This window comes from Schistocerca piceifrons, chromosome 1, assembly GCF_021461385.2.
Source record: "Schistocerca piceifrons isolate TAMUIC-IGC-003096 chromosome 1, iqSchPice1.1, whole genome shotgun sequence".
NCBI lineage: Eukaryota > Metazoa > Arthropoda > Insecta > Orthoptera > Acrididae > Schistocerca > Schistocerca piceifrons.
Window position 1 is genome coordinate 829314396 of NC_060138.1, and position 23500 is coordinate 829337895.

The following is a 23500-nucleotide window of genomic DNA, read 5'->3' on the forward strand; positions in this document are numbered from 1 at the left end:
TAAATATAAATATCAAAATATAGCATAAACATCTAATTATACACCGTTACGTAGTCAGAATCACATAGCAGGATTCATGCAACTGCTCTGAGAATATCAAGTCCGAATCTCGGTGACCATATTTTCTGCACACCAACCTATTGAGTCTCTTCGGTTAAGTTTGCACAGAACCATTTCCACTGACTGGATGTATATAAGCTAACAGATTCCACTAAGAAATATTCTGCATTTCATTTCAGCCCCAAAAGGATACGATCCACCAGGTCAAAAATTATATTTGAAAGTCTGTCCTTCCCGATACTGACAATTTCTAGATACGTTATTTGACATGCGCTTAATGTGGATTGATCACGTATCTGACATATTCCAGAAAACAGGAAAAACGTTAACAAAATGAGATCTATCGCTAGAACTTCTTGGGGTGCAGATTCCTCCATTCTCTTGATCGTAGTCAAGGGCCTCATTCGCTTAGTCATCGATTACGGATGCTTCTTAGATCAAAACGCTGCTAAACATTCACCTCACAAACTTACAATTTACACAAGATGCAGCTCCGATGTCCGCGGATATGCCTTGGAGTAATGCGATCGACTTTGACGAACGCCTTATAAACTGAAACTACTGCTGAATCTCCGCTATATGTTCTACGTCAGTGCTTTATTTTTCACTAGAATCAGCAACCTAGTAGTACGTTAACCACCATCCTACGAGAAGTAACAATTTTTCGCTCATTAGGTCTTCAACGGATATGAGGAATATTTGCCACCTACTGCTGCCAGCATTAGACTCTGTGTGTACATTCAAGCATTAGATTCAGTTAGATGGATACAAGCCCCATTTGGAGTTCCAGTCTGGTACCAGCTGGAAAACATCAATATTCACTATAATAGTTTCATCAAAAATTGCTTCGGCACCATCAATTTAAGTTTCAGTTCTTACATTAATCATTGCAGACCACACTTGGCTCATGTGCTGACTGATGCCTCTCGATAGCAAGAGCCTCAAACATTAGCATGTACATTTCACATTGTAACAGCGAAAATGCAGGATGCGTGGCACCTGCTACCTTTATATAACTTTTTTTAATTGTATGTAAATATTTGTAATTTAAAGGCTTTCTTTTAATAAGTACGGACATTACTTCACTGTATGTGTACATTTAGGTAGAAGTCTGTTGACATTTCATTGTATTTGTGTTTTACTGTGAAACTTATAAGCTCTGGGAAAAAGCCAAAGGAATTCTTAGTTTCATCGACAAGCAACGATAAAAATAGTGCTTGTGTGTTGTAAAATCTTTGGGTAGGGGTTAGTTGCGCAGAGCGCGCGGATACAGAGGGAGACGGGTTCCAGCGCTTGTAGTGTGCGGAAGTGTGGTGTTAACGCTCTCGCAGTACAGAGTACCATTTTCGGCGGCATCATGTACATGCGCCGGCCAGATGTCTAGAGCTGGAGTACGGACAGTGGTAGAAAGTATTAGCGGCTAACCCAGCAGCACAACTGAATGTGATTTGGTTGATAAGATTTATTTAAATAATAAGCAGTTAAACTCAGGGAGATTGTGTCCTCATTGCCCCCAGACATTGTTACCAAGCAGGATCCTTGTTCCTCTTTTTGCTAATATGCTAACTGAATGTCATAAGAATCAAATTGAATAGTTACGGCCAGTTTATTAATGAATAAATTCTCTTTTAAGAATTTTAGCCTCAGTCTACTTTCAATTAATTATTGTACAACAGAGGCTTTAGTATATGACTAAAGTAAAGCAATTTCATTTTTCAAGTTTGAGAATCAATCACTGGAAAAAATACAAATCTAAAGATATGCACATATTAAGAGTTCGGAACTTTTACTTATTTTACATATAGCTTGGAGCACATGGCTGCTTGGTTTGGTACGTATTCTAGTATTTAATTCTGTTCAAGTCAGTAAAAAAGGCTCAGTTGTTCAGACAATAATATGAAATCCAATTTAAAAAATAAGTAGCGGAAAAGTAAAAAGTTCTTGTTTTTTTTCTAAATTTCTTTGATGACGTTATGCTGAGGTTACTGAAAGTCATTGTTCACGTAACGAAGTTCAGTACTAACATAGAGTTGAACTGCATATTTTCAAATCATTACTCGATTGCCTTTTTAAAAATTTAATGCCAAACATAACTAAGAGTGACTTCTCAGTTTTCTTTACCATTACATAATCACTTAAAGTCAGTGTCAAAAATAAAAAAAAAGACGTGGCAACATTTACTTGCCACGTCAGTGTTTAACAATACATATTTTTCTTTCCCATCATCTTGCACGGGATTTTCGATGTAAATTGCTCTAGTGGGCTGGCGACCGTTAATTACTTCCTTATCGTTCATTAGTGTAACTTTTGGATTCATTATCAGTGGTACCCCTTTCTGTCCAGTGTTGTTCGTGAGCGAATGCAAAAAATAACTTTCATTTTCCAAATTATAGCCCTGTTCGGTTTAATTACTTTTATTTTTAGTAGACTTTTCATCAGAAGGGTCGGTTGTAGAACTTCCTCGTACTTATCGGTATCACTTCTTCGGGAAAGATAGCCTTATACAATTAGAAAATATCCATTAGGCATACACGCGATCCAGGGTCATATTTTATATCGCAAGCAGGATAGGCCGATTAGTAAGAGGGAGGGTACAACTTCTCCAAGCAGAAATAATTTAAGAAATTACATCTTCCCCCACATTGTCCAGTTTTTACTACAGAAGAGATAGTGATTCGAGAGACTCTCAAATTTGCTCGTCATGCGGTCTACAGAGCTTGGTAATAGTACCAAATAATAGAAGCGTAATGCAGTAATTTGAAAGCCCAAAGTGGAACAATAAAATTTGTATATAAATTCCTAAAATTATATGAGAATCATAATAGAAGCGTAATGCAGTAATTTGAATGCCCAAAGTGGAACAATAAAATTTGTATATAAATGCCTAAAATTATACGAGAATCATTGCAGAATAAAAGAAGAGGTATTAGAATCTCCTTCGTAGCGCAGATGACAAGCAAAGCGGTCCTGCTAAGAAAAGGAATGGCGCCCCAGACCATCAGTCCTGGCTGTCGGGCCGTCTAGCGGGCAACAGTCAGGTCTGTATCTCCTTCGTGTTGACACAGACTCACGTAGGACTGGTTTACACTGGCAAATGGAAGCCAGTGCTCCTGGCCCTGTGACGGACGTAAGTCTACCACCCTCCGACTTCAGGTTATGCATATGGAATCTGGCCGGGGAACAACGGGCAGAGGTTGGCTCCTTTGGAGCTGTCCGGAGCGTCTTCGCTAGTCATCTGCTCTCAGTTCGAAGCTGAAGACAATTCTACTCCAGTCAATCATATCCCAGGCCGAAGATGTGTCTGGAGACGCCTCAGAGAGCGGTGGGATACGGACCCGACTGACGCCCACTATACGGGCCGACAGCCAGGAGTGATGGTCTAGGGCTGCCATTTCCTTTCTCAGCAGGGCCCCCTTAGCTTTCATCCGCGGCGCCCTTACAGCACAGTGGTACGTCGACGATATTCTATGCCCCGTTTGTTGCGCCTCATTGCAACCCGTCCTCGGCTTAGATTTCAGAATGATAATGGCCGCCAGTACACGGCGAGAGTTTCTACTGCTTGTCTTGGTGCTCGTCAAACCTTAACTTGGCCAGAAAGCTTGTTTGATCTTTCCCCAGTTGAGAACTTTGGAGCATTATAGTCAGGGTCCTCCAACTCGAGATTCTGGCGATCCAAAGCGCCATTCGGGCAGAATTTGGACCGATATCCCTCAGGGCATACAACAACTCTTTCAATCCACGCGAAGCCGAATAACCGCTTACATAAGGGCCAGAAGTGGGCCAACGCGTTACTGACTTGCTCAAATTGTGAAGTTCTTTCTCTTGTATAAATCATCCAATTTTTGTGAAAACGTGATCATTCATTTCTCTGTAGATGCACATCACATCTTCGGATTTCTGTTCCCTTAGATTTTTTTTGTCTTAGAGTGTAATTCATGCAAAAAAACGTCCTCTAAGTGCATGAAACTCTTTGAAAAATTGTCTTAAAAATGAAGTCTACGATTGTATTGTGACTTCTATGGTTCTCCTTAAAACATTATGGTGTAGCACTTACACTATATCCTTATTTCACTCTTTTGCCTGTCAGCTTCGGCAGTCATCGAAATTCCCTCAGTTTGTTCTCAACATTGGATTTTTCCCCTTTCAGCTGCCGTAAATCTCAGTTGCTAGCTCGTCCTCTCTTGCGGGTGCCTTAAAACGGTTCTTCCACTTCGAAAGCTACGAGCTCCACAGACAAAATTACGTCCCCCAGTACTTTACACAGTGAATCGAGTAACTCGTGAACTCGCACTGAAAATAGTATTAGCGCATTTCATGCGAACATCCTGTACGAAACAGTTCTTACGTGGAAATGTCCATTCCGACTTGGCACGAGGGAGAAACGGACCATAGCAGAAATCTTTGGTTGAGTAATTAGGTGGTAAGTGGCAAGATGGTTGAGCACCAATGCTAACTAATGGAAGAGGATCCCTAGAGCAAACAAACGGTGCTGATGTCCTTTCAGCGCTGCTAGCATCTATCAGACTCAGCACATGCTACATTATATTAATCATTTCACCGCAGCTGGGTTAAATGCCAACTCTCACGTGTGATATAAAATTCCACAACGTGTTTCAGGTGTCGCACTGTGAAAGCCACCACGTTTACACCTGTACCTTGAACTGAATTCCTTTTGCAGCCAGAAACAAATTGAGTTTTTTATAGAGAATTATTTGTAAACAATAACCGATCACCCTCCCCCCCCGCCTCGTGAACCATGGTCCTTGCCGAGTTGGGGTGGCTTATGTGCCTCAACGATACAGATAGCCGTAACGTAGGTGCAACCACAATAGGGGGGTATCTGCGGAGGGGCAAGACAAACCTGTAGTTCCTGAAGAGGAGTAGCAACGTGTTCAGTAGTAGCAGGGTAATCAGTCTGGACGGTTGTATGATCTGGCCTTCTAACATTAGACAACAAGGTTTTGCTAATTTCGTACACCAAACGGTTTACATCAACTGTAAATTACTGCTGTTGCAGCAATAGATCAAATAAGCAAAAAGACAAAGCGCAGTAGAAATCTTTGGATAATACACGAAATAATGAATTGACGAAAACGGCAAACGGCAAACTAAGCGGGCAAAAGACCATACAGTTGCATAAAACGTGAGACCGATAGAGAATGCTAGATGGCTAAGCAGGTTTGGCTGATGGATAAATGCAAGACCGTAAGCTTTCATAACTAGAGGAAAGATAAATGTTGCGTATAGGAAAATTAAATAGACATTTGGGGAAAAGAGAAACACCTGCATTGCAAGTCACAGCTGACACGGCAGGGCAGTAGGAGGCAAAGAAGGGAAGGCTGAAAGGTGGAAGGAATATGTAGAGGGGTCAGAGATGTGAAATGAACTTGAAGACAGTAATATACATAGATAAGAGGAAGTAGATGGAGATGTGATGGGAGATATGACACTGTGAGAAAAGTTTGACGAAGCACTGGTAGACCTGAGTCCAAACGAAGCCCTCGAAGTAGACGACATTCCCTCAGAATTATTAAGAAACTAAAGAAAGCCAGCCATGATAAAACTTCCCACCTGGCATACAAGACAAAATCTTAGAGTTTGAAAAGAATTTAATAATTCAATTTCCAAGGAAGGCGTGAATATTAGCGAGCTATCAGATTAATAAGTCATGCTTGCAAGACTGACAAGATTTGTTTACAGAAGAATGGAACAATTCGTTAAAGCCGGCATTGATAAAGATTAGTTTGGGTTCCGGAGCAATAGAGGAGCATGGAAGGCAGTGATGCCCCTATGGCTTAGCATAAAAGGAAGACCTTTCTTAGAAAATAGATCAACGTTTACCGTTTTTGTAGATTTAAATAAATCTTTTGACGCTGTTGATTGGAAAACACTCTTTGGAAATGTGAAGTGAGCAGTAATAAAGGTTATCTACAATTTGTACAGAAACCAGGCTGCAGTTACAAGAGTCGGACGTGAAAGGGAAGCCGTAGTTGAGAACAGAATAAAACATTATTGTATTCTATTCACGATGTTATTCTATCTGAACATTGAGCAAGCAGTAAAAGGAACCAAGAAGAAATTTGAAATGGAAATTAAAGTTGAAGAAGAAGAAATTAAAACTTTGAGCTTTGCTGATGGCACTGTAATCCTGTCAGAGACAACAAGGGACTTAAAAGAGCACTTAACGAAATGGATGGTGTCTTGAAATTAGATTTTAAGACGAACATCAACAAGATAAAGCAAATGTAATGGGATGGACGATAATTAAATCAGGCGATGCTGAAGCAATTAGATTAGGAAGTGAGACACTAAAATGCATCTTATTCATTTTTAACTATTATTTATTTATTTTATCGTCTCAGTCTCGCTGAGCTTTTGACTCACTAGTTTCAAAGATGTACGTTCATAATCAGTACATTGCCCGAGTGGTTCATGAAATATCATCTGATCTATTCACAACTGTTCAAATTCGAACATTCTGTGTCCATAACGTAAGTGTCGGCTGCGGCTTCCGCTAACAGATGGCTCACTGCATAATAGCCACTTACATTAAGCACACAGAATGTTCGAAACTGAACAGCTGCAAATAACTCGAAATGTACAGATGTAATTTCATCTATCATTTCAGAACCACTCAGGCAATCATTCGATAATGGACAGACACGTTCGAGGCTAGTCACCAATAACCCAAAAAAACGAAAAATAAATAAGTAATACATTGGAAACAGTTCCTTACATTACATTACATTGATGCTTGTTCCATGCATTACGTTCTTACGGCAAATATTACGAAAAAACTCCGTTTCCTTTTATAAACTCTTATTTCTTTAGCTTTGAAAAAAAAAACTCTTTTTGTGCTCTGACTGTTCTCATATACAACCTGAAGTACATACTGCTTCTTTTCATCGTCTTTCGTAAATTATTGATTGTAATCTTCCATGACAATGAAGGCCCTCTCTGTTAGATCTTTTACTGCTTTAATAATTAGGCAGTACCGACAAGATCTTCAGTTTCATGCTACTGCGAACGATACGGTTTAAGGAATTTGTCACTCAAATTACTTCTTGTAAAAAATATTCTTATTTTTTTAGTAACAAAATGTTTAGTCTAATTATTGACAATTTTTATAGCTTTTTAATATTTTTCTCTCACTGTTCCGCTTCACGATTCCATGCGCTGATCATATTCATTTTGGGTATGGGAGACAAATTAGGGTCAAAGATAACCACAGTGACAGAACAGGAGAGAGGTACAATAAATTATATCGAAATATGGTGCGTTAGTTTCTTGAGGAGCACAGAATCATGCTTCGACATAAATTGAAATGTAACATACGGATAGCGTAAGTTACACACTCTTCTTGTGGCCTTAATATTCATTCGTCATGGAAGCTTTTTCGGCAAGAAATCGCTTTCGCCAACAACTTTACACGAGCTCTATCCTCTGTTTCTTATCATTGATGAACCTCTTGCAATATTTTTTTTAGTTTCCTTCAGTACTGACACGAAGCCACTGACTATGGTATGCTGCTCCTCAGCTCCTACGTCTAAATGAATACTTTTCCAATAAATTATCACATCTCGCCCAAAGTGTGTGTCACTTCGATGCACAGTGAATTTACACATACGCAAATTGTAAATGGAAATCATTACAATTTGTTTGGAAACCAGGAGACTAGCTTCAGTTATTTCATACGAGTAATGCAAAGGGCGGAGAAAACAATGGAGCTACCACTAATACAACAAATTACCACTTCTGAGACGTTACAGGAAACCCGTCGTCATTCAAAGCGACTTCCAGTCGTCTCGGAATGGATAATATAGGTCCTGTGTGGTTTTCAAAAGAACATTAAGCCTTCCTTCCTGCAAAATAGTGGCAGATTCAGGTAACGATGGTGGAGGTGGATAGCGATCACGCACCCTTCTCTCCAAAGTAGATCATAATGCCTCAAAAATATTGGCATTTGGTGACTATGGTGACTTCGACCTCACAAAACCTGTCCTGGATGATACGAGCTCTGTGATGAGAGCGCATTTGAACGTCACTTTTGCACATTTATCATAAGAAAATTGTTGTTGTTGTTGTGGTCTTCAGTCCAGAGACTGGTTTGATGCAGCTCTCCATGCTACTCTATCCTGTGCAAGCTACTTCGTTTCCCAGCACCTACTGCAACCTACATCCTTCTGAATCTGCTTAGTGTATTCATCTCTTGGTCTCCCTCTACGACTTTTACCCTCCACGCTAAATTTGGGATCCCTTGATGCCTCAGAACATTTCCTACCAACCGGTCCCTTCTTCTTGTCAAGTTGTGCTACAAACTCCTCTTCTCCACAATTCTATTCAATACCTCCTTATTAGTTATGTGATCTACCCATGTAATCTTCAGCATTCTTCTGTAGCACCACATTTCGAAAGCTTCTATTCTCCTCTTGTCCAAACTATTTATCGTCCATGTTTCACTTCCATACATGGCTACACTCCATACAAATACTTTCAGAAACGACTTCCTGACACTTAAATCTATGCTCGATGTTAACAAATTTCTCTTCTTCAGAAACGCTTTCCTTGCCATTGCCAGTCTACATTTTATATCCTCTCTACTTCGACCATCATTAGTTATTTTGCTCCCCGAATAACAAAACTCCTTTACTATTTTAAGTGTCTCATTTCCTAATCTAATTCCCTCGGCATCACCCGACTTAATTCGAATACATTCCATTATCCTCGTTTTGCTTTTGTTGATGTACGTCTTATATCCTCCTTTCAAGACACTGTCCATTCTGTTCAACAGCTCTTCCAAGTCCTTTGCTATTAAACGACATTAAATCTCCTACAAAAAAAGCCCTGTTCATTTTTTCTATAGGGCTAATAATTTGCACTAAGAGACCAAGGGAATATGGAAAACGTCGCGCGACGAGCATGCGCTGTAGGTTAGGTTCTTTCACTAGGCTAATTTGAGGTAGTCTCGCGACTTGAGAGACAACGAGTGTCCTATGTCAAAGTCGTCGTCTCGTCTTCCTTTACACCACTGTGGTACGTCGTAAATCATTATAGTTTACCCTGCATATCTTCAGTCCCGGTCGCAGATGAAACAGCGTTCACCTTTCCGATGAGAGTACTGATTACTTTGAAATCACCATAGCGGATATTTTCAAGAAGTGGTGACATGCTTTCGAAAGCATCTTTCGGGTGGGCAGAATACGCAAATGTTCGGTATCTGTTGTTTAATACTAGTGCTCCTAAAACGTGCTTGAACGCTTGATATCAGACCTGGCACTCCGTCTTCAGGCCACAAGTGGCCCATCTGGACCATCCGACCGCCGTTTCATCCTCACACGAGGATGTGAATAGGAGGGGTGTGTGGTCAGCAGACCACTCTCCCGGTCGTTATGATGGATTTCTTTGACCGGAGCCGCTACTATTCGGTCGAGTAGCTCCTCAATTGGCATCACGAGGCTGAGTGCACCCCGAAAAATGGCAACAGCGCATGGTGGTCTGGATGGTCACCCATCCAAGTGCCGACCACGTCCGACAGTGCTTAACTTCGGTGATCTGACGGGAACCGGTGTATCCACTGTGGCAAGACCGTTGCCATATCAGACCTGGAACATCCATAAAATAACAAACAGTGCCACTCATTAAAACGAATCGCACAATTTTTGTGCTGAAGATGTGAAGTCATTGTACCCAGTGCAAACCATAGATATTTTAGAAGACCTGAAATGAGTAATTCTACGTGAGCTTTTGTTAGCGTCACATCGTTATCGGCAATGTGACTCCAGCTATGACATATGCAAAAATCGTAGCCAAAGGACAGTTAGTGTTCCGATATTGCAGGCCCTGTGTTCTTCCAAAATGTGATGCGGTGTTCCTTCGGATATGTGTGCATGTACAAAGGAGCATATCATTGTAATTCGGAATAAGACAGTCACTGCAGTATCGTAAAACTGGGCAACAGACTTTCAAGTAAAATGCCTCACCTGTACGGGAATATTCATAACACATGTGCGAGTACAGGTTGTAGGCGCATGATTGACGACGTATGGAAGTCTGGTTCTGTCCGTGTATCGTGCTCGGATAGCCTAACAGTAACGCTACCGCTGGCAATAAGTGGGAAATCCAGGTTCGAGTTCCAATCAGGCACAAATTTTCATTGTCATCATGCCATTATACAGCTGATGGTGGTCCATACTGGCAGCTACGAATTCATTTCTTGTAGTTGGTGTCCCAGTTAGGGTAATTTATGGGGCTGGCTGAAAAATAGACAAAAACGATGAGGAACTTCCGCACGGACTGTTTTCCACGCTACATAAAATATCTTCAAAACGTGATGTTACAGAGAAAAAGTTTTCAAATATGAAATTAGTACGAAAAGCTGCATCATAAAAAGTAAAAAAGTGCCAGATACCTGCGGCTGATTCATTAGCGTTCTTGATCACAGTACACAGAAGAAGAATAACTGCACTATTTCTTCTCTTTACTAAATCTTCAACACTCTAGTCGTCAGTCTCTGGCATAATGTCAAACAAATCATCTTTAACATACCCATGAATTACTGTTTCATCCTCTCCTTACAGAAGAGCCACATAAAAATGCTATGCCAAAGAATTTTGCAGCATCTTTTAAACCTCTATCTTTAGCATGTAGACCTGTAATAACAATTACAGACTTCTTTTCCCCATGTGGAACACAAGAAATGCAGAATTGTTTTGGACTTCTTTCCCTCGTAGCTTTCATCAAAGCTTTTTCACCCCTTTTCAAAAGTTACTTCCCTTCATCTCCCTTGGTTCATTTCGCATTTGTCATTTAATCACTTTTTCACGTCGCTGTTGCGATCTTATCACTGTTTGCTCTTTTCACGTTCACAATACTCAATGAGTAATATGCAATTCCCACAGTAACGTTCTCAAATAGTGTACATGACGTCCAGTTGTTGTCGAACAGAGAAGCTTGTAGTTTCGTTTTCAGTTATACTTTCTCATAGCTGTATGTAAAAGCCTAGTTTGTAGGTAACATTAAAATTTTCTCCCATTTCAATCAGTGTTGTCCAGAGGAAACTTAAACTCAGGCACTCAGTCACAATGTCAACACTTAAACCCCCTCACAGAGTGTATGTTACTTTGATGCCAACTAATGTAGTAGCAGAATATTGGTCTCTTTAGTTGTTGTCCTTTCAGGGAAGCAATTATGTTTAAAGGTTCGTTTTTAAAATGTGTCTTAATTTTCAAAACTTTACTACTCAAACAATGTAGACCATGTCAAATGCAAAATGACTCATTAGGACTAAACGTATTTTGTAACAGTTCGAGAAAGATGCTATCACTCCTTGACATTGATTAACTTTTGATGAGCCATATATATTACTCAGAATATGAGAGGACAATATTTGCACAGCTGCAATATATAGTAAAGCCAATGTCTCTGTAGTTAATATTATATTTTCAAATATTTATCTGTATCATTATATCTCATAACCATTGCTTCAAAAGTGACAATTAAGGTAATAATGAATACATTATTAATAGATATAAATAAACTCTTTTTGGATGAAATTCTCAAATATTGCACATAGTATTTACTTGACTTATCAGACCCAAACATTATCTTTCATCAAGTCATATTGATAACACATAACAGAGGACAGTTAGCAAACATGAGAGTCACATTAATGTCACTTTTCATTGTCATTCACTCAAAAATTGAATAACTGAAAGACATTAAATATTTCTGGGGAAAATTTCAATCCTGCATCACTTGAAGGATAATATTAATTCCAGCAATTAAAAAGATATGTTATTACTGTGACCTTCAACATACAGTCATTTGTTCAAGGGTTGAGTATTCTTATAATCAACCTTAAAAGTTATGAAACCAAAGTAGAGTGGGTATGATACTCTATTGAAATCCAACTATAAGTTACATGCTGTTCCACAGATTTCCATTTATTTATCTCAGAAAATCAGTCTTCTATAAATCATAAAGCATATTCTAATTTTATATTTGTTCCATTTTCGTTCACTTCATACTCATGCCTATATTCATCAACTCAAATTCAAATTGCTATCATTTTATGATTTGTGAGTGTCTACCTATTTGATAATTCTGTTTTAACACACAGTATGTTAACAAATGACGTAATCATATTTGTGATTCAGTAAAATCAAGGATTCTATGTGTGTGTATACTGCTTGTATATATCTAGGCCTGGTGTATCTGTTAACTACAGTTGCTCATCTCACAACAAACAAACAAAATCACATCAAACATATATTAAATCATATGAATTGTATCTAGAACTCAAGCAGTGGGTAAGGTATATTGTTAAATCACATTCTTATACTGCAACTTCGTATTATTTGAAGAAGAATATAAACATCATCAAATAAACATAACTCTATAGAATACCATTTGCCACCAAACATGGGTACATATATGTTTTACTGTTTAGAAAAAGTGCCCTTAGCACACTTTAGGGTGCTGTGTGGCTATGAAGAGTTAACAGGTACAAAAATAACAGAAATCAAACAATATTAATGTTGAATCGATGGTTTAATATAATCATCAAACAAATTAATATTTTTAAATGAAATAAATGCTGTTATTTGACTGTAATTTTCTGTTTATTTATTTATTTCAGTGACACAGTTTTGGCTGTAAGGCCACTTTCAAGAGTGGGGTTAAAAAAGGTCAGTAAATATGGGACACAAGTGAATAACATGTCATTGTCAAAATATTACCAAATTAATAATCGAGCAATGGTGAGTACTCAGCTAGTATTTTATGTTTGGAATTAAACATTTGAAAAAAGTGGCAGGGAAAACTTAGTAAATATTAGGCTTATTTCAGCTCACAAAGGCCAGTTTTAGTCCTTTTGTACATACAATGGAACATAATTCAAACTGTTCTACACAGGCATATTTAGTATAATTTTCAGGCATTCTTACAGAATGATTAACTTAACCATTGACATGTGTTATGCCTTTGAAGCCTAGTTTTGAAAAGCTACAGACTTCCTATAACTATAATTGTTCAAGACCTACACAAATCAAAGAGTTTCAAATATTTCTCACAAATATTTATCTCACTGGATATTATCACTTGTCAAAAATTGTTTCCCAATCATGAACTGCTTTTGAAATAGTAGGGTGACCTACACAACTTTGGACACCCAACCTGTAAAATATTATTTATCAAAGATCACACACTCTAATAGTTCAGTTCAATTTCCTGCATTTTTATTCAGAGTATGTGTCTCACCTTTGGGTCCAGAGTGTTTAAACCTTAACAGCGATAAACTATCAATGAAAATATCATATTCACAATACATTTAAGGGTTAAACTATGAATTTTCCAGTTTTTGATAGAATGATGTTGAAGATAACATCTTTTTGTGTGTTTAATGACTGTTTGAGGCTATAGTTAGTGAAGAGAGACAAGATTCCATAACTCATAGTATGTGGTTCCATATTTCAAGGCAGCCGTATTTTAGGTAACTGTTAGGAAATTTACAACAAAATAACTGTCTACTGCCTTATTTTAAACTGTAACATGAAGATAGATTTTTCCAACATACATGGACAAAAATGATTTAACCACTTGTTGTTATGTTTTCTTCTAATTTTTAGAAAATAATATACATTTAATTTTTTCTGACTCTTTGTGTAAACTGTCTTTCTCAACATTTATAAAATATGAGTGTTAGGAAAAAGTCTGTATAATTTAGTGAGCTATAGAGTCGAAATTAACAGGGCGACCCAGGAGGTATGGTCAGTTTTCAGGCATATAAAAGGAACTAGCATTTGAAGGAAAAAAGTCTAATGAAAATGGGCTAAAAACATGTAAAAACGTCCAGTAAACATCGACTCTGAAGTGCATCCCTTAAGAGCTATGAGCACTTGTTCATCTTCGCTACTGTGAAACATTTCTACTGAACAAATGCTCGTATCTATTAAGGTAAGCACTTTAGAACCTGAGTTTATTGTTTTTTTTTCCCGTTTGGTCCATACTACCACTTCTCAAAATATGGAAAGCAAAGAGCTGTCGATAGAAAGATTTAATCATAGTATCAAAAGTGAACAACTGCTCATAGCTCTTAAGTAGAGCCCATGGTTACTTCACTTTTTTGCCTCGAATTATCGTTCCGGTCCTTTATCTGAATATCGACCACTCCTCCTTCGACACCCTCTATATCATATCTACTGTTAATACATTACCAGCAAGCTGCCTGATGATTATCCCGAAATTATTTTCATGAGCTGTTCCTTGTGATATATTACACACAATCAATTATGCCCTATTCAACTATATCAGTATCCTCTTATTCCAGCAGTCATTTGAAATCCGGTTTCCCAGATAGTAGATTACTCGCATGCCTTGTATTCCATCATCACTGATTCCATTCTTCATCGAATTTTCAATAACCTCTCTGGAATCATGTATTGTTTCTGTCTTAACTTTGTTTATCCTCAGACATAGTTCTGTAGTAATTTTCTCTTATTTATGATTGTAAAGAAGTATACGTTTTCATTAAGTGACTTGTCTCCAACGGCATCCATTTTAGACGGAAAATTTGGACGAATGGTAGATGCGATTCCAAAGAGTGTCTCACAGATCCTCATTGATCTAAAATCCTACAGATAATTAAGTTCACAGTCGGTGCGCTCGCTGATGAGAGCGACCGTATGAGCATTTCCCATTTACCGTCGCTCCCGTCAGTCACCGCGCCGAGTGTCAACTTGATTTGTACGGACAGCAGTAGAGACTTCGCACAGCGCCGGTCCGTGTGGCCGAGCGGTTCTAGGCGCTTCAGTCTAGGTTCGCAGGTTCGAATCCTGCCTCGGGCATGGCTGTGTGTGATGTCCTTAGGTTAGCTAGGTTTAAGTAGTTCTAAGTAATGGGGGACTGATGACCTCAGAAGTTAAGTCCCATAGTGGATGGTAGCGAAGTATGCTTCTGCTAGTACACTCTGGAAGCATATCTTGTTGGTCATGAAACCACCAAACTATTTCGCCATTCACCATGAAGTTAATATTCAGTATGAGCTGCCTCCCGCCCTCCCTTTAGCTCGGGTCCTGGGTACACTTTTATTCGCCAAAGGATGTGTGCAGCACGAACGTCTTTTAATAAAAACTTGGACAGCTAGTGTCCTTCCCCATCAAGAATTAATTCTGGACTCGGAGAGAAACTTGCTGACAATTTATACATCATAAATAAACAAAACGACTCCCTGATTTGATTTCTTGGCCTGAAGATAGCCTTTTTGTAGGTAAATTTAACTCCGTCGCTCCTTATACTAGTAGTTTAGAAAAGGAGAGGTTGGACTGGCAGGTCAAATGCCAATCGACCATATGACTAAAGATATTCATTTGGCTGAATACCTAACGGAAGAGTAGGATACTTTAAGAATTATTTTTTGATTTGCTGTGGACATGGTATTGCCTCCATCACATGGTTAGATTCTTGGTTTTTTTGCTGTATTGCATCGCTTAGTGTACTGATGAAGAAGAATTACTTTTTCTCTGAACTGTTCTCAACAGCGATTATTACCTATGGCTCTCGAAATTTATATATCGTGCACTACAGCGTTCTCAGCACTATGCGTCGGCCTGCATAACACATAAAAACATAAGTTACAACGTGATATACACTCTAGTTAAAAAGGGTGCACAAAAAAAGGTTATTGTCAAACCTAATGGCAGCATTTAGGTGTAGCTCATCACCTAAAGTTTCTCTAATAGTCACATAAGCATTAAAGGACTTCTGTGTTTCAGTAGTAATGAACATCAGACTTCGATCGGAATAATATGGTAGTTAAAATGTTAGGCACCAAATTTCACCCTAATTTGATGTCTTTGATGCACAAGCGTAGGGTTCATTAATCAGATGTACAGTGAATAACGGTACCTCTTCGAGAATTAGCGGTATCAGCTCGGAAGGAATATCATGTGCACACAGTATTTACTCTTGGGGAACTTATTCAGCACGTTGAAGATCCCATCAGCAAATGAGGGCGCCAGTTTCAGAAACAAACGATTCCTGTCATATGGGTTCTGGCGTTCGCCAAGGAAGTGTTCTGCTCTTCCTGAACTATATAAACGCTTTAGGAGACAACCTCAGCAACCCTCTTAGATTGTTTGCAGATGATGCTATCATTACCGTCTAATAAACTCATCAGATGACCAAAACCAGTTGCAAAATGACTTAGATATCACTATGAGTAGGATAACACCGTCTTTTCTGGCTGATATAACGTTATTACCTCAAAGTCACTACTGCCAACTGGATGAGTTACATTCAGGGTCACTGAAGGGAACCTCTATCCTGACCATACACATGAGGCAATTGCATGTGGTACATTCAAGATCATGACGTAACCCAATACCAGTTATAATGTAACCCGATACCCCACCCATGCATCTTGGACATAGTGGGACATTAAACTGCTCCCACTTGTATTACTAAAGGAATTACAGGTTGTACCATTTGAGGTCTATGCACCACACTGAGAGAATCAGGTTTGTTAAAAACAAATTGAGTTCTGAATTATTAACAGTAATTCTCTCTATATGTAGTTCATTTGTACTCTGTAATGAAAGGGTCAGTTTTTTTTGTAAATAATAAAAATGATACAGCAAATTAACTTATGGTTAATTATTAACATTTTTTGGAGTATATTGTTTACATTATTCCATGCCTTTTTACACAATGTGATGCTTTTATTTGCAATTATTTCCAAAGTAAGTGACAATAATTTTTTTTCTTATCACGGATATCTCACGGCGTACGCCATGGCTGCTTCAGTGGTATCGTGTCCGCACTCGCCGAGCATCAGCGACATTTCGACGTTTATGCCATCTTCATGCCATGTCAGTAACTGTGGTATATTGAGCCCCGTTCGTTTGTATGGCTCGAACTGTCGAGTATACGGCGGTATGCGGCAACAGTCGGCCGTCTAACAGCGCATCGAGGAAGCTTCTCACTTCGTAACACTGGCGACGTTACAACTCGGCCGCACCACATTTAGAAGGTGCATTACGTTATGCGCAGCGTGTGTGGTGTCTGCCCCTGAAACTTTGAAGGGTTGTAGCTCGCAAACTAAAAGTGATGGGAATGTAATTTAAATTGATGTATACACAGCTGGTGTTATTGATTCCAGTGCATGATAGAAACAACTATTGTTCATTTACAAAATTGTATCTTTTTGCTGTAACTCTTTGGATAATAACACTATAAACTATATTCATAGCTCCGCAGCAGTGTAACGTTTCTTATGGTGACCTACCGCCTCTTACTTCGTAACTTACAGAGGCAAACACATTTAGTGAAACACCCTGTATATTGAAACTAATATTACCAGGTACATTTATACCAACTATTTGCGCTAAAACGAATAGAGAGAAGAAGAAGAATTTAAATTCTTCATTTTCCATTGAATTAGTACTTTGTGATATTTCTTTCATTCTGTTTACAGTTGTCACTTTTTTCAAACAATATTCAGATTTTAATTGTTACTTTCCAATTGAGTTGATAATTTCTGTATACAGTATATACAATATACAGGAAAAAGGTACTAGGAGGAGCAATTGAAGAAAACCACACAAACACACACAAAGAGTGCAGTCAATTTGTACATGTCCATAGTATACAAAATATATATAATTTGCATGCACAAATAGAGTACAGTCTTTCACGAATACCAATACACATGTAAATAACAAATGGTTCATCCAACTATTCATCATACACTCACACAACCCTCCACCATTACAAATAAAAAACCATCCACACACTCAATCACTAGGGACTGATGGCCTTTGTAGTCTGGTCCCTTCAACCCCCACAAACCAACCAACCACTCAATCACTCAAGGGAATAGTATGAGTACAGGAGAGACCCAATCCTGTGCTCAAAAGTGCACCATTTGTCATCATGATTAACAGGCTGGTTTTCAGCTGCAATGCTTTATGTGTCTCAAGGCCTCATGATCGAAAGAGCGCTTGGTGCACCGTATGTGAACTGCTACCAGTGCCCTCGATAAGGCATTTCTTATAAGCTTCAATCATGAGAGCCTTTGAAGCCATACAATGGGCACCCTTACCCTTGGGTTGGCACTTGTATCTATCTCGTATGCACACATTTAGATCTGAGCCCCACAAATTCTACAATCTGGGACACGTTACTCTTCCTTCATCAGGCCAATAACAGTTTTGTTCTCAGGTGTTGTTCCATAAGGATTATCGGCTGCAGATCCAGATGTGACAAATGCTCTAGGATTGCATCTAATTACTTCACACGGATCACAGCCTTTCAGCCAATAGGTGAAATTGTCGATATCCATATAAAGTAATTTGTGATCAGAAAAGTTTGGTTTCGTAAACACAAAGTGAAATCGGTACATGTGCAGTTTGGAAAAGCCCAGAATACACATACCGACACAGACAGGTTTCATGAACTGTAATCTCCACAGCGACTAGTTCTTTACCAAAGAGAGTGGCCTACTTAAAATTTGACCTAGTGATGTAATCTCTTACGCTGTAACGCCCATCCCAAAGGTAAACTAAATGAATTGCGCGCTAGTTTCTTACATTTTCCATTGTTACCTCGAAAACTGAATTACTTGGAACTTAAAAAATCCTAATCGAAATTACACATCGGGAAAGCCCTAATCTAGAAGTTTACACCAGTGTACTCCTCCAGTCAGTGTGACTGATTGAAGGAGATGCCTTGGACGATGCTAATAGTTTCATTCCCAAACTGAGGTATTGCTGGAGATTTCTGCAGTGCAGAATATATTTCTGTTAAGTCCCCAGGATTGTCACCAGCTTGGAGATGCAACACCTGCGTGGAACTAGGCGCTCCAGACACAGCGGTAAGTCACTGTCCGCATTGTGCAAATGGGTAGGATACGTCAGGTCTGCCCCCGAAGACATATCCTTCAACAGAATCTGCAGCCACATCATCTTCTTTTCCTTCAGCCTGTGACTGATGTCTCTGGACATCCATCAGGACGCTCCAAACAGTACAGATTGCTGCATAGCGTGCCCATAGAGGCTGTTTATTTCCAATTAAAGAATGTAAATCAGGGCGTCAGATGGTCAATATCACCCAAGTGCTCAACAAGAAAATAAGCATCATACCCACTTAAATTATGGAAGAAGATGGGTACGCATTATGGGAGTTGATATTTCAAGTTGTATGTGTTGTGGGGTGTGTTGTTGTTGGATGATAATGATTCTACGTGGAGTTTTCGTTTCCTTGTCCAACAGCGGACCATATGTATAACAGTGCTCATATAATGCATCATTCTCTTGTGACTCAGTCATGGGATTGTTGTTGCAATAAAGTTTATCAACGTGCCACTCTATTTTTGAGCTCAGAAAGCAGTCTCTCACAGGATTATCACTGATGTATGATTCGAATTGATTGTGGTTGGAATCATCCAAGATTACAACTTGACATGGTGCTGCATATGGTACATGCTTTTCTGTGAAGGTGCTGTGAGAGATAGTGGTCACCTTCACAACATGCTACAGGGGCTAGTAGGCACTCAAAGTCAGCATATACCCTGAAGGAACATTACTCCTAGTGATAGGCGTTCTTAAACTTTAAGAACTTTTTATTCTTGGTAGGGATCACATACCAGTCCTTGGGTAGAGCAACCAGTCAGATGCCTTTCTTACTTTTAGTAAAATATTTGAGGTATATGCATCAAAAATGTCGTTTATAGTCATTTTTATTGAACTGGAAGGAAAGTAGATGGGACATGTTGAAACCTTCCCGTCTCCTCTATATCTATTTTGTTACGCAACCTTCCCCTCTACAATAACCTATGAAACCTTCCCTTAGGATTTCTACCTCTTGCTTAATAATAACAAATGAAATTTTCCCTTTGAAATTAATTCTCTTTCTCAATAATAATTAGTGCAATCTTGGCATACAAATTTAAATGCTGCTTATTAAAAGTGATTTGCTGATTATTTCGACGAAACATAGAATGCGTCGTCGTCGTGGCCCTCAGTCGTTACCTGCAATAACTCAAAACTATTCCTTACCTTTTCTACTGTTGCTGGATCGTCATCTGACTGCTACATCGAACTGCGACATGAATATACTTACTCTGTTTTACTATACTCTATTAGCTTCTGGTGGGCTGTCATAATAAGTGGCTGTATTTACTACCAAAGCTGACGTTATTCTTTAATACCAAAGCTGAGGTTATTCCTTAAATAATTTGACTGAAGTTACGTAATTCATAGTTAAACTATTTCTTGACAACGATAAAATTTTGCAAAGTTTTACGTTGATGGTTTTTTTGGGATGGATTATAATCAGTAATGCAATATTGCTGACAAAAAATTAATTATGTTCTGAAAACGATTCTTCAAATACTTACTGTTGGTAATGAAATGATTTTACAAACGTTCAAATGAGACTCACTTTTTACAATAATCTTACAACTAGCATTGCGCAAACATACCTTCAGTAGTCTTGAGTTTCTCAACAACAACAAAAAATAATTTAAAAATATTAGTTCCTCTTATGATAATAGTTAGCTGATGTCTCTGTAAATCCGTTTACAATCTCTTGTAAATCGTAGCTGGTGGCTGGCAGGCACACTGCTCCACTCAACCTCTCGCTTCAGACCTGCTACCGACTCGCTTCACATCTCGGTTACTACTGACTTCCTACGAACGCTAAAGTGCGGTCTCTCCCTCCAACAATGCTTTCTGGTGCAGACAATCCCTGCTACCATTACAAAATGTATCAATGCCCGGTCATTCCCGCTCTTTTCTTAAAATGTATCCATACTTGGTCTCTCCCGCCCTTTTTAAAATTATATCTATGCACGGTCTCTCCCGCTAACAATAATTTGGTGGAGACATTCCCTGTTACCACAATTATTTCCAAAATGACAAATATTAATTATTCCTACTTAACCTTATCAATAAAATATAAACATCTTTCATAAATTGTGGTTTGACAATAGACAATAGAAATATACACATCTTACAATGTTTTTGAACCAGGCGTATTATTACTTTTCGCCCTCAGAACTCTTAAAAATCTATATGTTTGGGGTTCTGAGTGGCTAATTTGGAAAAGCAGAGGGTTGAAGCTCCTGCATACTTTACATATTTCTGCACAGTGTGCTCTTTCTCATCTTCTGGCTCACTGTCAACATCTGCTCCCAGATCCTAAATGTGAATTCAGTAATTCAGAATTTTCCTCTCGAATTTTGGTGAATCCTGGAGTTTTATGGAGAATGAGATACCTTTGAAGTTACAATACTCGCAGACGTTATTTGTCTGGTATATTCTCACATCCTTTGCATTTTTTTGGTAACATGTACCACAAGCCAGAAGCTACCATACAAAAAAAATCGTCCCCCACATCATACGTGCATTTTAGAAGCAATAGCTTTCAGAAGATAGGTGAAACTGGACCCCCTGTACTGTGTCAAGTTGAATATGTGTATATATTTGTGTCATCTTTACTTATTGAATTAACATTTGGAACTAGATTAATATCCAGTGGAATGTAAAAATATAATGCTTGTAAGAGTTTTCTACTATGTGTATTATAACTGTGTTGTAGATTTCATAGTGTTGAGATACAGTTTGTGCACATTCAAGAATTGCTTTGATCTGCTACAACATGTTGTAAGGTGTCAGGCTAATCCAACACCTTCCATGAAAACCCTGACATGATAAGCAAATCCTGTAGTATGTCACATAGCTCCGAATAAATCGTGACATTGAATTAACCAAAGTAATACGAGTAACGACTGAGCAAATGGAATACCACAGACTAACACAAGAATGCCTAAATGCATGTCATACTTTCCCACCGTGAGACAGACGCAGTTCCGAGGGGAGAAACGAGAACAGAAGCCGAGAGCAGAACCGTGTTAACCTAGAAGGCCCTACGATAAGGGACGGACACCGACGTTGCCAGCTAACCGCTAGGACCACCCCCCAGCCCATGTTAAAAGCTAGACCCTTCCAGAAGAACAGTATAGATCTTACGATAACACTAAAAGGGCCACCCCAGCCGCAAGTTTTAGCGTGAGACTTTTTCACGTCTCTGTTACGTTGCAAACTTTAAAAACATAGCCCCACCACGAAAAGTATAACGTTTCTCATTGGATAGACAGAATTTCTCTAGGCGGAGCTTAAGGTCAACATTGGGACCCTGATTGGTCAGATGAAAACACAGCCAGATAGTTTTTTTAAACCAACTTTGGTAAATTGTAGTAAAGAGAAGTTAGGAGAGAGTTGCTTCCGAGACGGCGAGGTGAGCGGAACTGTGCTGTCCGCCGCCCCCTGACGAATACTGACAAGGTAATGAACGTACGCAATGCCGCATAACAGCGCATAAAGCTTCACTCAGAACTGCAGAAGTCTCATCTGTTACACCCCCTTTTTGCGTAATACTAGTGTCGATCGTCAATTAAAGCTCATGGTGTTCACATTTGCCACTTGAAGTAAAAATCTGAAACGCGATGATTTTTCTGTTATATAGTTATTGAGAAGCCACATTAGCCACTGTAATTTACGACAAGTTAGATAAGTAATTAAAGATAATTGAGGGTCACTGTAGAGTATTTTGATAGTTTTCCCTCTTGTGAAAGTTAATTTAAACCTAGATTATAGATGTGATATGGCATAGGTCATCCTTCGATCCATTGTAGAACTTGAAAAGCCAGTCAGCGAATATTCGTTCACATTTTTGTTGAACGCAGTTGGTTTTTATCATCCTGTATTAAAACATTTCCTTTTATCAATAGTGCAATTTATAAACGATGTTTTGTGAGTAGAATAAAATTTCCGATGGTAAACTTAACTGCTTTTTCGACGTTATTTTACCAGATAACTAAAAATAGGAAATCCTTGAACCCCTTCCACTAAATTTAGTTAGTATTAAGAGTCTTTTACAGGGAGTGCAGTGGAGCCGACGCTGAAATCATTAAGTATTTGGTTATATCATCGCTAGTCTCACTGAACTCTTCTGAACTCCACATGTCATGTGTGCTCTGGCGTCTCCTTGCCAGCAACAGGTCCCAGGTTCAAACTAGTCAATTCCCTAAAAAACACGCTCAGAGCGTCGTTGCGCGAAAGTGGTAGGGAGACACGATATAGAACAAACAGACACCACGCAGAATGTTAGAATGTCACTGCACAGTACAGAGAGGTTACAGCATACCATCAGGGCTGGCCACTGAGAATACAGCCAACGGCCCTCAGAACCAATATTTAAATGTTAAAAGGAATAGTGACACTGTATATTTGTCAAAATTAATGGTTCCACTCTATTGTAACATGACCTAGATAGGAGAGCTGAATGAGACGTCGGTCCAAGTCGTGAAGAGATAGTCTTGGTTAAGATGGTTGTCGGCAGTGAGTTAGCGAGTGCGATAATTCGTTAGTGGAAGAGACTACAG

The 23500-nt window shown here is 38.9% G+C and overlaps 1 pseudogene; it reads right to left on the reverse strand.

Moving 5' to 3' along the window:
- Positions 1–9535: 9535 nt before the first annotated feature.
- LOC124722018 lies at positions 9536–9653 on the reverse strand (annotated as a pseudogene).
- Positions 9654–23500: the final 13847 nt, after the last annotated feature.